Source organism: Cavia porcellus, unplaced genomic scaffold (genome assembly GCF_034190915.1).
Source record: "Cavia porcellus strain 051 isolate PalLab524CR breed Dunkin Hartley unplaced genomic scaffold, mCavPor4.1 scaffold_4, whole genome shotgun sequence".
NCBI lineage: Eukaryota > Metazoa > Chordata > Mammalia > Rodentia > Caviidae > Cavia > Cavia porcellus.
Window position 1 is genome coordinate 27,510,567 of NW_026947487.1, and position 14,683 is coordinate 27,525,249.

Below are 14,683 nucleotides of genomic sequence, written 5' to 3' on the forward strand. Positions count from 1 at the left end.
AGAGCCAAGTCCAGAGTGATCGTGCTGGACTCTCCTTCTCCTTGATGCAACCATAAAGAACTCAGAGCTTGTGCATGGGAGATTAATACTAATCACATGTTTGTAAATTGTGGCCACAGTTTCCTTATCAGGTTCTCTTGCAACTCTCTCAACCAGTGATCTTTGCCTCCCTACTTACATTTCAGGTAACCCTCCTGGAGATCCTTGTGTGACAGGAGGCAGCAGCCAGTGAAGCATGGACTCTGTACTGGTAGGGGCAGGAGAAAGAATCGATAGAAGTTGGAACTGGTCTATGGAGCAAAGACATTTTTTTTTTTTTTTTAAAGCAAGAGGCTGTGGAATGGGGGAGGGGGAATTTGATTAAAGCAAGAAAACCTTCTGTGACCAAGGCAACCAGAAGGCCCCCCAAAGCCCGCGGGAGCTTGAGGGAAGAGACATGAAGAAGTTCTGTAGATTTGTTACATCAACATGTTAATGTTTTTAATCAAGGTTCCTAGGTGACCCTTATGCAATTAACTCATGGTCCAGTTGTCCTATTATGCATCTTTGTACATTCTCTTCTTGTTCCCTGACTAGCACCACTAAATTTGAGAAGTGGTTATGAGCTGCTACATCCAAGCATTAATTTAATCCTAGGGTTCAGTTTGTTTCTTTCTCTTTTGTAGCTGATTGAAAAAAAGGAGGAAGTTATTTCAATCAAGGTTTTATCCTTTTAAGACAAAAGGGAATAATCTAAATACATGCAGCATGGTATTTCTAAAACCAGGGCAAGTAGCCTAATAAAATAATTCTAACCATATGAATGAACCCACATTTCATTCTCCTTGCCAGGTGCAACTTATTGGAGCTGAATAGCTTTGTAGATCAATGTTCAGTCAAGTGGATATAGGCGAATAATTACAAAAGTATTGTTTTAGGAAATTAAAATTTCAAGAACATAATTGAAAATACATGGTTTAACAATTTTAAACACTGCAGTTAGGACTGCCTAAACTTAAAAAAAGGCAAATTGGTTTTTACCCTACACTGCAAGCTGAAAATAATAAAAACAAATAAAAAAATTTTTACATCATGGTTCTTATCAGAAGAAACATTTGGAAACTTAACTTGCCCTTTAACACTTTTAAAGTATTTTATATTACATTCTCCCTCTCTCATCCAGCACTAGTTAAATTTTACACACTGATTAATTATTATGATTTTGTCAATTAGCAGACCTGTAGTTAGTTGCATACTATCTATGATTCACTGGGAAAATATGTTTCATTAATGGAATAACATGCTCTGGATATGGCCAGCACATATGATATTCACCGAATATCATGGCCAGCACACTCAGATATTCACAGAAAAAAAAATTCATTTGTAGAATTGTCAGGAATACAGACTGAGATCACGAGGCTGGATTTACAACACCAGGACCTTTAGTTAAATTTCTAAAGATTCAGGAGACTTCTAGGCACAGTAGCAATATGCTTAAAATTAGAAAGAAGGAATCTGTGGCAATCTACTGTTCTCTCCAGCATGTCTAGGGAAGACGATGACTAATCCTCTAGCTTTTAAGTAAATTTCTGAAGATGGTTCACTTGACAGTTGTTTTATTTTGTCAACCAGAGAGCAAAATGGGAAGGCAAGGTGAAAGATAGCTCTTGGTGGTGTGTTCAGTTTTTCATGACATTGATTACTGTGTCTTGAATGTTTTTTCAAGAAACTGGTATATTTGTACAGTGTATATACATTCCTTCAAGTGTCTTCCTTATTGTTAGTAGGAATTCATGAGTTAGCTTTTCTAAGTTTTAGGGTGTTATCTGTGGCTATATCTTGGAGAGGATCTCTAGGCAATCCAGACCTATTCATGAATCCTCAACTTTGACACCTGACTGTAAAGAGATTGAAAAAAATGGTGAAGTGTTCACCATTTCTCATTGTGAAATATATGCATCATGCAAAAATTACTTTATCCCACAGAAATTTAGTTCTATCTCAGTAAAAGAGCTGAGGAGAAGCCAGGTCCATGTAAGAAACTAGATTTGAGCTGTGGCAGAAATAAAGTTTAAGTCATGACCATCCATTCAATAATTCCAAATATATTAATGCTAGGCTGATCTTAGGCAGATTCAAAAAATTATCTCACCAGATAGTTTGATTATGCCAAGTCGAAAGACAAGGAATCCAGACATCTGAAGTTCAAGTATATGACATATATTTAATGTAATTATAGGAATAATGAAGTCAGTTCAATTTGTTGAAAATATTGTTAAACTTCAGTAGAAACAGTCACCTGCAATCACAATAAAATATATTGCATTTGAGTCTGTAAATTATAAAAGATATTTTGTTTTTCTTTATCAAGTTTGAAATAGGTTACAGAAGTAGAAGTTCAGTTAATGTTTATTCAATGAAGTAGATGTGCACATCTGCTAATAAATACAGTGTGCTTTAGACACATTGTCAATTGGTTTCTAATACATCTCCATGTATGAGCTTGCCCATGGTGTAATAGTCACTGGGTAGTTGAATTGTTGAATAGTTGAATCAGCGTTAGTCTTTGATAAATTGTCTGTTTTTTAATCAGTCCTCATATAGCTTCTCCTTTTAAGACAAGTTTCCTCCAATCTCACTCTAAATGCTATCTCTTCAATATCTAAAAATATAAGTATTCTGAGAATGTCTAGCCTAGGTATCTGCAGGTAAAAGATATTTTTTTCCTAACCAGCATTATCCCTTGTTCATATTGTAGTGTTACTAAAATTTTTGTTGTCTCAATAGTAAATACTTTGCTGCTAGCTTCTATTAATGATTTGTTCAAGGAAAGGGACCGCAATATCTGATACCTTGAGTATGAACTGGTACTGACACTCTATTCTCCTTCAGGTATCACCTATGAGTGAGGAGGGTAGTCTTATTCAGTTTCCCCAAGGTGGAACCACTCTGTGTTCTACTGTTCCTATAATGATTTAAGAAGTACAAGCTTGCTGACTAGACAGTATTTTGTGTGTGCTTTTGCAAAATACACAGAGTACCTTTCAGAAATCATAAATTAAATGTTTCTTTTTCTGATGATGGAAATAATTTATCTTTTGCCACTGAATCATGAAAATACGATACTTTGATAGCTAATTAAATAGTCTTTTTTTTTTTTTTTTTTTTTTTTTTTTTGTCTTTTTCCTTTTTATCGATACCGGGGATCGAACTTACGACTTCCTGCTTGCAAGGCAGGCACTTATGCCGCTGGGCTAAACCTCCAGCCCCTAATGAAATAGTCTTAATGGGCTAATCTTCTCAATTGTCCAAAAGTACAGAAAGAGAGAGGAGGCAACCAGCAACCTGCTATTTCTTTTTTTAGGTGTTTTTTGGGGGAGGATCAGGAATTCAGAACACAGCAGAGATTTATTTCCACTTCACCACATGTGTTGGTTACTTTTCTCTCATTGCTGGGCAAAACACCTGACCCTCAAAATTAGGGAGGGTAAGGTTATTTAGCATACAGTTTTAGAGGTTTCAGTCCATACTCAGCTGGTTCCAAGGCAGGATGGTGTGGCTAAGGGGAAGTTATTCATGGTGGCTGTAAGCAAAAAGGGTATAAAGGAGAAGAGCATGCCTCTTTACCTCCCTTATATTGTATGCCAGCTACCTACTCCTGGGTAGGTGCAGCCTCACACCAGCAATCCCAGCACTAGACAATGAACCAATCACAAACACTAGACTCAGTCACCTTTGAAACACTTCTTCCCTCATGACCACATGAGGCTTTGGGGAACATCCAAACACAAACCATAACACCATGTCTGAGGCTGTACCTAGGGGAAATTTGAATAATGGTATGAATCAAATTAGCAAAAGCTGTAACTGTCTGAAAGCTTTTTCACTTTCACAACTGGCATTTTTGTTGACATAATTTGCAGGCTGGGCTCAGATGGCCTTGTCAATTGGCTTCTAACACTTCTCCATGTGGCTGAGCTTACTCCGTGGGGTGGCAGTCACTGGGTAGCTGAATTGCTAACTCAGTGGCTCTGGGCTTATGAATGTACATTCCAGAAAAAAATAAGTGATAGTTTCATGGCTTCATGGTTACTCATTCTTGGAAATCACGTCTGTTATATTGATTGGCTCCATCTTGAGGCCCCTAGAGTTAAGGTGAAGCTAGTAGACTTCATTTCTCAGTGTTGAAGAACTCAGGCTTTCTAGAATTAAAATGTCCCAGAAAGAATGTCTTTCCTTTGAGCCATCTTTATTCAAGTGTTGTAGATCATTCTCAAGTTTTTATTTCTTGATTCCTAAAGGGCTATTTCCATGCACATGCAAATTTTCTAAGTATATGAGGTGAAAACGTCACTAACATGAGATAGTGAAGAACTAAATTTTGCTGAGTTCTAACATATATATGTAATTTTTAACTTCACTAAATATATATGAGTGCTAGACACGTCTATTCTCTGGGATAAACCCCTATTAGGGCCCTTTGGGAGTGTGTCTTTCTAAGGAGATTTTGGAGAGAGTTTGTCTTGGTGGTTCAGCTTTCTCTAAGATTATATATTTCTGAATAAATATGTCTAACCACCATCCCTGAAGACCATTTCTCAGAAATTCTAGAGTTCTTGTTCATTCTCAAGGACAAAGCAATTAATATCCAGAGAATAAGAAAGAACTCAAACTTCTATTACTGTGATAATATTTAATTAACATTAAAATAAAAATTATGAATATTTAAATATTAACGTTTGATGGAAAGGTGCTGGGCTTTCCAAGGAAAAGAATGGAGACCATGTCCTTAAAGAAAGGTAGACAAACCCACACACTCTCTCAAAAGTATACATTTTCTCTGGAAACATGTGAAAATACACAGGGTAATTAATTTATAATGAGGTACAACTGTAACTTAATAGACAGCTGCACAACATAGCATGAACAGTTAGAACCAGGTAGCATCAACAAAGAATACTTAGTGGTAAAAGTGAACTTTAAGAAGAAGAAACAGATTTCATGGTGACAAAATAATGAGGAAATCCAGAGTTTCTCCAGGTTTCAAATGGGTTGAAACACTTTAAGGTCCAGTTTCAAAGATGTTTGTTTTTCTTGACCAAATTTTGGTCTAATTCTAACTGCCTGGAAATATTTCCTACGTAACATATTTCTTTCTATCAACTCATCTCTAATCAGCTGCCAGAATCATGATTTCATTAAAGCAAGGGCCCTGCCTCACTAGCTTGGGGTCTGCAGCAGAATCTAAAGCAGCACTTCTGTCAAATGTGCAGGGTGCATTTTAATGGAATTGGATTAGTTGAACCAGATTCAGACCTTGATATCTTATGACAAACCTGTACTTTCTTAGATTCCCAGTTCCTAAGTTCCTGGGGACCTCCCTGTTGTATAATAGAGTCTTTCCACAAGACAATGCTGTTCTTTGGAAATCCATACAGCTGATTTCACTGAGTAGTCACACTATGCTATTTAAACTCTATTATTTTAGGAGCACACTAACCCTTGCTGAGTGAGCCCAGGGCCTAAAACAAACATAATACATGTACACACACACATATGTGCATGTGTACACACATGCACAAATTGTGTCTCTGTGTGTGTGCTTTTAAAATAGTGTTTGAAAGTAAAAAAAAAGGCCTTAACCTAAGTTTCATGATTATTCTTCCCACTCTCCACTTTAACATACTTTTTTGTTTGTTTGTTTTTAACTTTTCTTATTCTTGGAAACTTTTTAGGCTTCAAGGCTTGCTTCTTCTCCTTGTTCACATGTATTTTGTGCATTCTTAATACGAAGGCTTATGTCATTCTCAGGAAGGCAAAGGCAGGACAAGCCCATGGAAACCCCAGTGGCTGACCTAACCTGGTCCAAGCCCTTTTTGCCAAAACATGCTACTGTGCCCACTACCCTGCTGGTTCCCTGAAGGAAAGCCCTGGAGGGACAGTTTTCCTTTGAGCTGGGCGGTAACAGGGTTATCAGAAAAGTACCACACCAAAGACTCTAAATATGACACTAGAAAGCCTCACAATGGAGTCAAAACAAAATAGAAAGTGATCCTATTCTGGTAACCTGAGCTCTGCCCAGGCCACCCTCTTGCCTGGCTGGTTTTGTTGATGCAAGCATAATCCAACACAGATTGCAAAGGATCTCTAGACCCAGGGCCAGGGGATTATATGACCAGCCTAGGGTGGTGTCAGGCTTATCAGAGACTGATAACTAACAAGTCAGAAGTACTCACTTTGGTCTAAAATACCTGGAGGCAGAATAAAACAGTGTGAAATTTCACACAGTCAAGTGCACTTAGTTTATTAAGATTTATTTTCCAGGTAAAATCTATACTTCATTCATTAATACGTAATACATTTTTTCCAGTTGTGTATTTAATCTTTGTGAAGGTTGGTGAATGGTGCAGGAAACAATGAGTATAATAAAAATCCTAGAATGGAGGAAATGTTCAGAAAGATAAAACAGTCAACAATCGGTGAATTAGCAAACTCATCTCCAAATCTAAATTATATAACCTCAGCATACAACAGCAATAGAAGACAGCCAAATTTTTAAATAAGAAAAAGTAAAAATTATATTTCAGTAGGTAGTAGAATCATCTATTTGAGATGCAAAGAGAAACATCAACTTGGAAGCAGCACTTGGAATGAAGAATGTTTACTTCCAGGACTCCCTGTGGAAAGGTGCTGGGTATCAGATTGTGTCAAAATGGGGAAAAGTTATTACAAATGCTTCCCATTTTTCATCCCTCACCCACCCACTTATCAGTCTTGTGGCTTAAGGATGTCATAGAAAAGAGTGAGTACGCAAGAGAGAATTTGCCCAGATCTGGTCCTGAAGGATTTGGAAGAGCCTGTATTTTATCAGGATTTCTACTAGTTCAGAGGAATCTCAGGAGGCTCACTCCAGATCCAGACTCCTGTGAAAATCTGAAGTGATCAAAGGCTGAGCATGTGTCCTCGGTCCTTACACTCATACATCTCCTTCTGGCAATGGGCCAGAACCAATATCTTCTGGAAAACTTAAGAGAATGCTTGAGTAGAGATAATTGAGTTATAAACTAGGGAATTATTTTGACCTTAAATAAAACCTTGCAGTATATTACTGTTAATAATAATGTACTGCACATGTACACGTAGAGAGTCTCATCTGTTTGTCAGACATTATCTTGCCTATTATTTTAACTGGTCAAACCAAACCACTTTGCAAAGCTGATAAAGAACATATTCCCATTTTATAGAGCAATTCAGTGAGGCTCTAAAAGGATACATAGAGAAATTAAAAAGTGCATAGCCCAATGCACTTTCATTAAAGCATTTTAGGACTCTCCCCGAAATGTATTCCTTGGAACACAGTTGTTTTAAATAGAATAGTGAGCCCTTCAAAGCTCCATACCCTACTCCCTGCATCCAGCAAAGATGTTACCTATGGATGGGATTAAGGTGTATAACTACGTTACCTGAAAATAGGGGTATTTTTCTGTATCACTTATGTGGGCCCACGGTAATCACAAGGGCTCTTAAGAGTGGAAGAGGGAACTAGAGGTGGTTGGTACCATGAGAGATAAACATGACTGGCTGATGTTGGCTTTGAACAAGGAGAAAGGGGCCCTGAATCGAGGTTCTAGAAGCTGGAAAAGGCACAGAAATGAGCTCTCTTCCAGTGCTCTCAGAAAGGAAAGCAAGACCTTGATTTTAGCCCTCTGGGGCCTGTGTCTAACTTATCCTGTAGAATCAGAAGTATTTCTGTCTTTTAAGTCACTACATTTGTGAAAATCTGTTAAACAGAATACTAATACACTAGTGCTGTAACATGTTCTATTAAAAAGAAGTTTCTAAAACAATGGCATGTTGTTAAAGGAGCAGAAACTAGTGCTTACTGATGTGGTAGAACAAATTTATAATCCTACCACTCTAGGAGGCGAGGCAGGAATATTGTAAGTTTGAACCCAGCCTGGAAAACTTAACCATTAACTGTCTCAAAAGAAAATATATGTGTTGTGTGTGTGGGGACACATGCGTGTGTAGGTGTATGTATATAGACTCTGGGGATACATATACATATGCATATTAGTGTGGGAATATAGCACAATGTATGCACACATATAAGCACATATATGCATGTATGTACACATGCTCTCTCTCTCTCTCTCTCTCTCTCTCTCACACACACACACACACATACACACACATACACACAGAGCAGTGCTCTTAAAAACAAAAGCCTTATTAGCTTTTGTCACTTGTATGCATAGTTACTCCCCACTACAGCTAATTTCAAGCTACCATGGTATCTTAGTTACTTTTCTCTCCTTGCTGAGACAAAATACCTCAACCTAAAGTTAAAGGAGGAAAGATTTATTTAGCTCACAGTTTGTAGGGGTACTTCAATGAGTAGTCGGGAGGCTAAAAGGCGGAGTGGTACCCGGCAGACGACAACTGATCAAGGAAGTGGAAAACAGCAAAAGCAATGAAAGGGAGAGAGACAGAGAAAGAGAGAAAGAAAGAGGAAGAGACAGAGACAGAGAGACTGAGACACACAGAGAGACACAGAGAGAGAGAGAGAGACAGAGAGAGAAAGAGAGAGAGAAGACAGACAGACAGACAAGCCTCTTCTTGTTCTTTATATTATATGCATTGTACCTGCCCTAGGGCAGGTGTAGCACTCACACCTTTAATCCCAGCATTGGACCATGAATCACAAACTCTAGATGCAGCCTCTGAAAAGACTGCCCCACAACCACAAGAGACACAAACCATAACATATGGCAATAGCACTAAATTCAGAGTTAGGAAGAGATGCCTCTGGTCTCCCAGGAAGAGATGCCTCTGGTCTCCTCTGTCTGGCATAAGTCAGCATACCATTGGAGTAAGTTTGCAACTATATACTTAATGTTTTTAGACTTTCAGGGAAGACAATGTCTTTGTTAGAAGTAGCCCTTCAGATAAGGGTCTGGTCACCTCAGCATTCCAAACTTACTTCGGGACATTTTCTCGTAAGTTACACACATTGCATGGAAAGTTGGTAACAAATAGCCATTCTGTCTTCTATCTCCCAATCTGACTTTTTTTTCTATGCTACCAGAACATCTACCCAGTTTGTGAATAGATTTCACTTTTTCTTATTGTGTTTCATGATAATTGGGAGAAATGAGTCTCTGGGCCATGACATGAGAAACAGAGCTAGGGAGAGGCAGTTGGGGCTGGCTTTCCTCACCAACTATCTCTGCTTGGCAAGGCAAGTAGCAGCAAGCGACTGATTAAAGAATGGGTTTATTGACATTAAGTTCTACTGATGTCACTCCTGAGGAGCCCTTCTTTTTCACACCACAGTCAATGCAGCTTGTTAACTGAATGGTGGCCACTTTGCACCATAGGATCAACCTTTGATTGGTAGGCATTGGTGGAACAGAATAAACACTATTTGGCCTGCAATAACTAGTCCATATAATTTCCTCTCTAAACTTTTCTAAAGCTTGCAGACATCTTGATAATGATTTAATTTTTCTCCTAAGCTTGTTAACGCTGCTCGTTAGGGGCATAATGTTGAGGGTTGGGGTGCTTTAATCTTGCTAATTAACTACATTTCTGTCTCTTCCTGTTTAGATAATTTCTTTGGGGTGACTCAGCCTCTTAGGGTAAATGTTCATGCTCTTAGATTCCTCAGTTCTTTCCCTGCTTTTCTCCTATGGATACATCTGGGGATTCAGGGCCAGTGTGACAGAGGAGTTCCATGGTGGCAGCAGAGTTGGACTGGTGTGAATGCAGGTCCTTATCCTGTGGAGTCTTGTCAGCAAGTTCATCTCCCTGGGGTTGCAGACCTGTAGCTGGTTTTAGGAGCCTGCTATCATGTTTTAGGGGTTCAGCTACTGCCTCCAACCTTAAGTCTCTGTGTTCTGCTGTCCTAGATTTTCACTCCTAGCTCCTGCCAGACGCTTTTCCATGCCCTCCTTGGAGCTTATAGAATCCAGGGGTTTTCAACACATGAAAGAACTACTTCAGGCTACCAAGAGATATATTTCATGGTGTGACATTCCCATATGGATGCGTGTTGGATGAGACAAGAGACAAATGTGGAGCTCCTCTGTCCCCCAAATTATAGCAGAGAAAGTGGATCACTAGCTCAGGGATGTTGGATTTCCAAAGATGTTAGAGATGGTGGGGATTAGACACTGAAGAATCAAGTTCTGTCATTATTTCTTGATACTTCTTGACTCCATTTTATATTCTGTCCTACTCAGACAGGTGGCTTCTGGTGGTCCCTCTTCTGATGGGCACACTTAAACGACTTCTATCTCAGTAAGCTTCATGATTCCGCTATCAAGTGTGGTGGAGATACGTTTTACACACACACACACACACACACACACACACACACATCTCTAAAATAGGAGATGTCTAGGCTTGGCTTTTAGAACTATAAACTACCTAGGATTAAAATGCATTTACATAATATCTTGGCTATTCCCATTATACCTGCAAATAAAATTGTGCTAATGAAGATGCTTATTCCCCTGAATGAGATCACAAGAGTTTAAGTAAATCTCACTCAGTCTTATGCCTACTGTGTTTGTGTATTAATTTGATTTCTTCTCCATAGGAGCTAAAGTTGTATAATCCTAGAGGACATTTATATTCATAATGTGCTTTTAATAAACATAACATTGTTTTATTTTTTGGATAAAAGGCTTTTCCCTCTTTTCTATTCTCTAATAATTTATTCTGTTAGCATACAATACATCCTATTGTAATTAACTGTTTATATGTTCCTCCTTTTCTCCCATTACTAAACATACATGACTGTAAGAAGCAAAATTCTGTGGTTTATGTTTATTTTTTAAAAAATTCTGATCTTGACACATAGTAACAGTTCAATTCATAAATGAATGAAGTGACTTGCTAAGTAGCCTTTCAGTAAATATTCTACAGAACAGTAAATGTCACTTCTCTGTCAATGCCAGGTCTCCAGTTGGGGCGTAATGATTCACCAGTGATATTGACTCATGGGAAGTGATTCATGGCAGACTGAAAACTTCACCTTCAAGAATGGAAGATTTTCATCAAATCTGACAGTGTGAATTATTTGTATAAGAACTATTCTTCTAACTGTGAGTATTGACTGAGGCTCTAGATCAATGATTTTTTGACAAATATGAATAATTGGGATAGGCAGAAATTGTTTTTCTGACATCTGAACATATATATTTAGCGCATACAGAGAAGAACATGATCACTGACATGATAGTTATGATGTAACCAAATGCAAGTAATCCAAATAACCCAGTCTCTCATGAAAGTAAGTCTTTTTGTTGTTATTATTCTTGGGTCTGGAATGAGGCAATGATAGTAAAGTTATAGCAACTATTTTGTAACCAAGACTGTGTGGAGAATCTTGTGATGCAGGTGCAAAAGCTGGGTAAAACCTGCCATACTGGGTCTCTGTTGTTTATCACCAGACCTAAGCAGTCAAGGGAAGGCCTAAGTGAAGATCTTCTAGAGATTTTCAACATCAGAAGTCAAGAGAGGCTAAGATTGGCTACAGACATTAAGGTTTCTCCACAGGATGGGACCCAACAACAAGAGTTATACAGGAACCTCAGAATTCTATAAGAATTAACTGCAATACATTTATAAAGAGAGCCTGGAACAGTGTTTTCTATCACTGTTCTTGTTATTGCTTCTGCTGGTATTATTAGACAGTGTGCTGCTTCTAGTTCCAGTCAATAATTCTTTTGAAATTGTAAATGTTTTAATTTATTTTTTCCCAATTCTCCTCACTCCCAGTCCTTGACAACCATTACTCTATTCTCTACTTCTTTGAGTTCAGTATTTTTAGATTTGTGCATAAGTGACATGACACTGTATTTGTCTTTCTTGGCCTCGTTTATTAGACTTAACGTAAAGTTCTTCAGGTTCATCTATGTCCTTGACAATGACATTTCCTTTTTTTTTAAAGAGTGAATGATATTCCATTGCATATATGCCTAATCCATTCCTTTGCTGATGAATACTTAGGTCGGTTCCCTATCTTGGTTATTTGCATATAATGTTGGAATGAGCATGCTGATTTCAGTCTCTTTGTACATAGATGCAGTAATAAGATTGTGGGATCTTAAGCTTTTAAACTCAAAAATTATTGCTAGTTACAGAAAAAAATTTACAATCATTATAGAGAAATTTATTCAAGGTAGCATTTAAAAATTTCTATAATATCTGAAGAAAATCATCATTAATAGTTTGGTCTATATATTTATGTTCCCAAAAATGTTCTATCATGCTATATTTACTATTTTTCAAAGTACTTTTGATTTGTACTTTTAACTATACAATTATCGACATATTTTTAATATTTTCCTTTTCTATTCTAGAAAACATTAAATATTATATATAAATATGTATAATATATGTACATCACAGTAAACATTTTGCATTATGTAGCTGAATTTTCATTGTATTAAATTCAAACAATCTTTTGTGCTTTTAAAAATTCCTTCCTTTTTAAAGATAGGAAAATTTTTTATTGGATCATGTAGTTGGTTAATAAATTATTCTGTGGGTCTGGCTTTGAGTCTGCAGCTCATCTGTGATTATTTCTCTAAAGCCCCATATTCTGCCTTCAGATTATTTCAATACTGTTGGAACACACTAACCTCCCAATGTCTGTTGTCATGCAGATAGTATGAGATTGTTTGTTTAAAACATGGACCTATCTCATGCTAGGTGCTTGCAAGTGAAGAAAATTCCATACTGTTTGGAAGAGTGTCTCAACAGTTTAGAACCATTGCTAGTCAATGCATGAATCTCTAATGGCCTAAGTGACATTAATGTCGATAGTCCTTGTATTCAAAATATTTGTATATCTCAGACCAAGCTGATTTTTCTGGAGGCTAAATTGAGAAGTTTAAATAAAACAGAGTAATATAAAAATTTCTTACCAAATTATAACTTACTAAATAGCTAGCACTCATTTTTAATTGGAGATAAATATTATAAGCTGGGCCAAAGAGAACCATTGTACAGTGTCCTGTGTAGAAGAGGGATAAGAAGCACAGAAAAACTAAGATAGATGATGAGCCTAAGAAAACTGTAGCAGTAGAGTAACTTAAACTTCATCAGAACACACTGCATAAAGCATATTGATTTTATATACTTTATTCTTATCTATGTTATAAAGTGTTAGAAAACTTCTATTTCATAAGATATTCTGATACTATCTTTGGCTTAGTTTGGGTACTAGATAGATTAAAAAATAACACTGTGTTCATTTAAGTAAGCTGTATTACTAACGTGGTTACCCAGAATGGCTCTGTGTTTATAGTTTGTTATATTTAGAGCTAGAGAAATTGTCAATTGACAGCGAGTACATTTTAATAACACTATCTTGAAAATGAGTTATTATTCCTCTGATATTGAAACTGGGAATTTGTAGAACAGCACAACCATTGTATAGCATAGCAGACCCCGTAATTCAGTGTAACTGGAAATTGTATGACAATGGAAAGCGAAGTATAACATGACCAGTTGCCTAACCATGTTTACTGGATAAAAGCTTTATTTTAAAAAGAAATTGGTGACTGTATTTACTTCTGTTAAATACTTAGTTATATTTGACTCTAAGTTCTTGTGTGCCCAAGTACGCATGTGCTAAATCACAACGGGATGCAATTCTGAATGTCTCCTAAGAAACAACAGCTAGTAAGGAAAACGGCCAAATGCTGGGGTGAATTATTCATGGGAAGTGACATCTGCAAAGCTCAGCATCTAATAAAAATACAGGGAAAATAAGTCAATGTTTCCTTCCCTTCTAGACACTGAATTTTGGTATGAGGCAGATGCTATTACATTACCTGATTCCAAATGACTACTAGAGAGTGAAGAATAAAAATAGCATTTTACTTTTTATAGCTTTAAAATTAAGTGATTCAATTTAATTTGCCCATTTAAAGAAGGGGCATTTTAATAGCCCTATAAACTAGGATTCTGTTAATTAATAGAGAGTTCTGCAGAAATAAAATATATTTTGTTTATCTCTGCTGTAGGCAATAGTAGTTTTATGAAAATCATTTTAAAAGGCCACCCTTATATTTGTTAAATGTAAAATAAATGTGTTGAATCCTTTGATGTCTACTGTCTGTCCATTTCCCTTTAAAGATTTATTTAAATTATTTCTCAGTGAAATTTAACATTTTCCGAGTTGTTGAAGCAAAAGAATTCTCCAGCTATTCTTCAACATTGTTTAAAAAGAGTATTAACCTTATTTCAGACTCTACACATTAGAAACAAATGGTTGTGCCACCTGCATAAGTGATGTACAAGATTATTTGCTGCAAGTAACAACGGGTGTGATGTTTCTAATCTGGAACATATCAGGTATGAGAAATTGAAATTTAGACTTTTACTATATTTAGCAGCACAAAAAAAGTGACCTGAATGGATAGGAAGGGCCATTTCTGGGGTCTAAGAGTAGACTATAAAATGCAGGCACACCAGCGGGTGGAGAGGTGATGAGCCTGTAGAGATAAAGATCTTCCTCCCCCATGCTCCAAGTCGAGAAGTTCACAACTCACCTGCAAGAGTTTTAGAGGGCAGGAAGTAGACTGGGTGTTTGTGAGCATTAAATCCACTCAGCGGCCACTGTAAACAAGGCCACACAAAAGGATTTGGGGGATTAGAAAGCTCAGAGAGGAAGTGGCAGTAG

General features: G+C 37.1%; 1 long non-coding RNA gene across 2 annotated transcripts in view; it reads left to right on the forward strand.

The window, feature by feature from the left end:
• LOC106025215 (uncharacterized) overlaps window positions 1–14,683 on the forward strand; it is a 51,127-nt gene that overhangs the window by 34,515 nt on the left and 1,929 nt on the right. For both annotated transcript variants that reach the window (XR_010046746.1, XR_001198796.2), the window contains 2 exons: window positions 10,947–11,093; window positions 14,249–14,355. This is a non-coding gene — a long non-coding RNA (uncharacterized LOC106025215). The remainder of the gene's footprint in view (window positions 1–10,946; window positions 11,094–14,248; window positions 14,356–14,683) is intronic.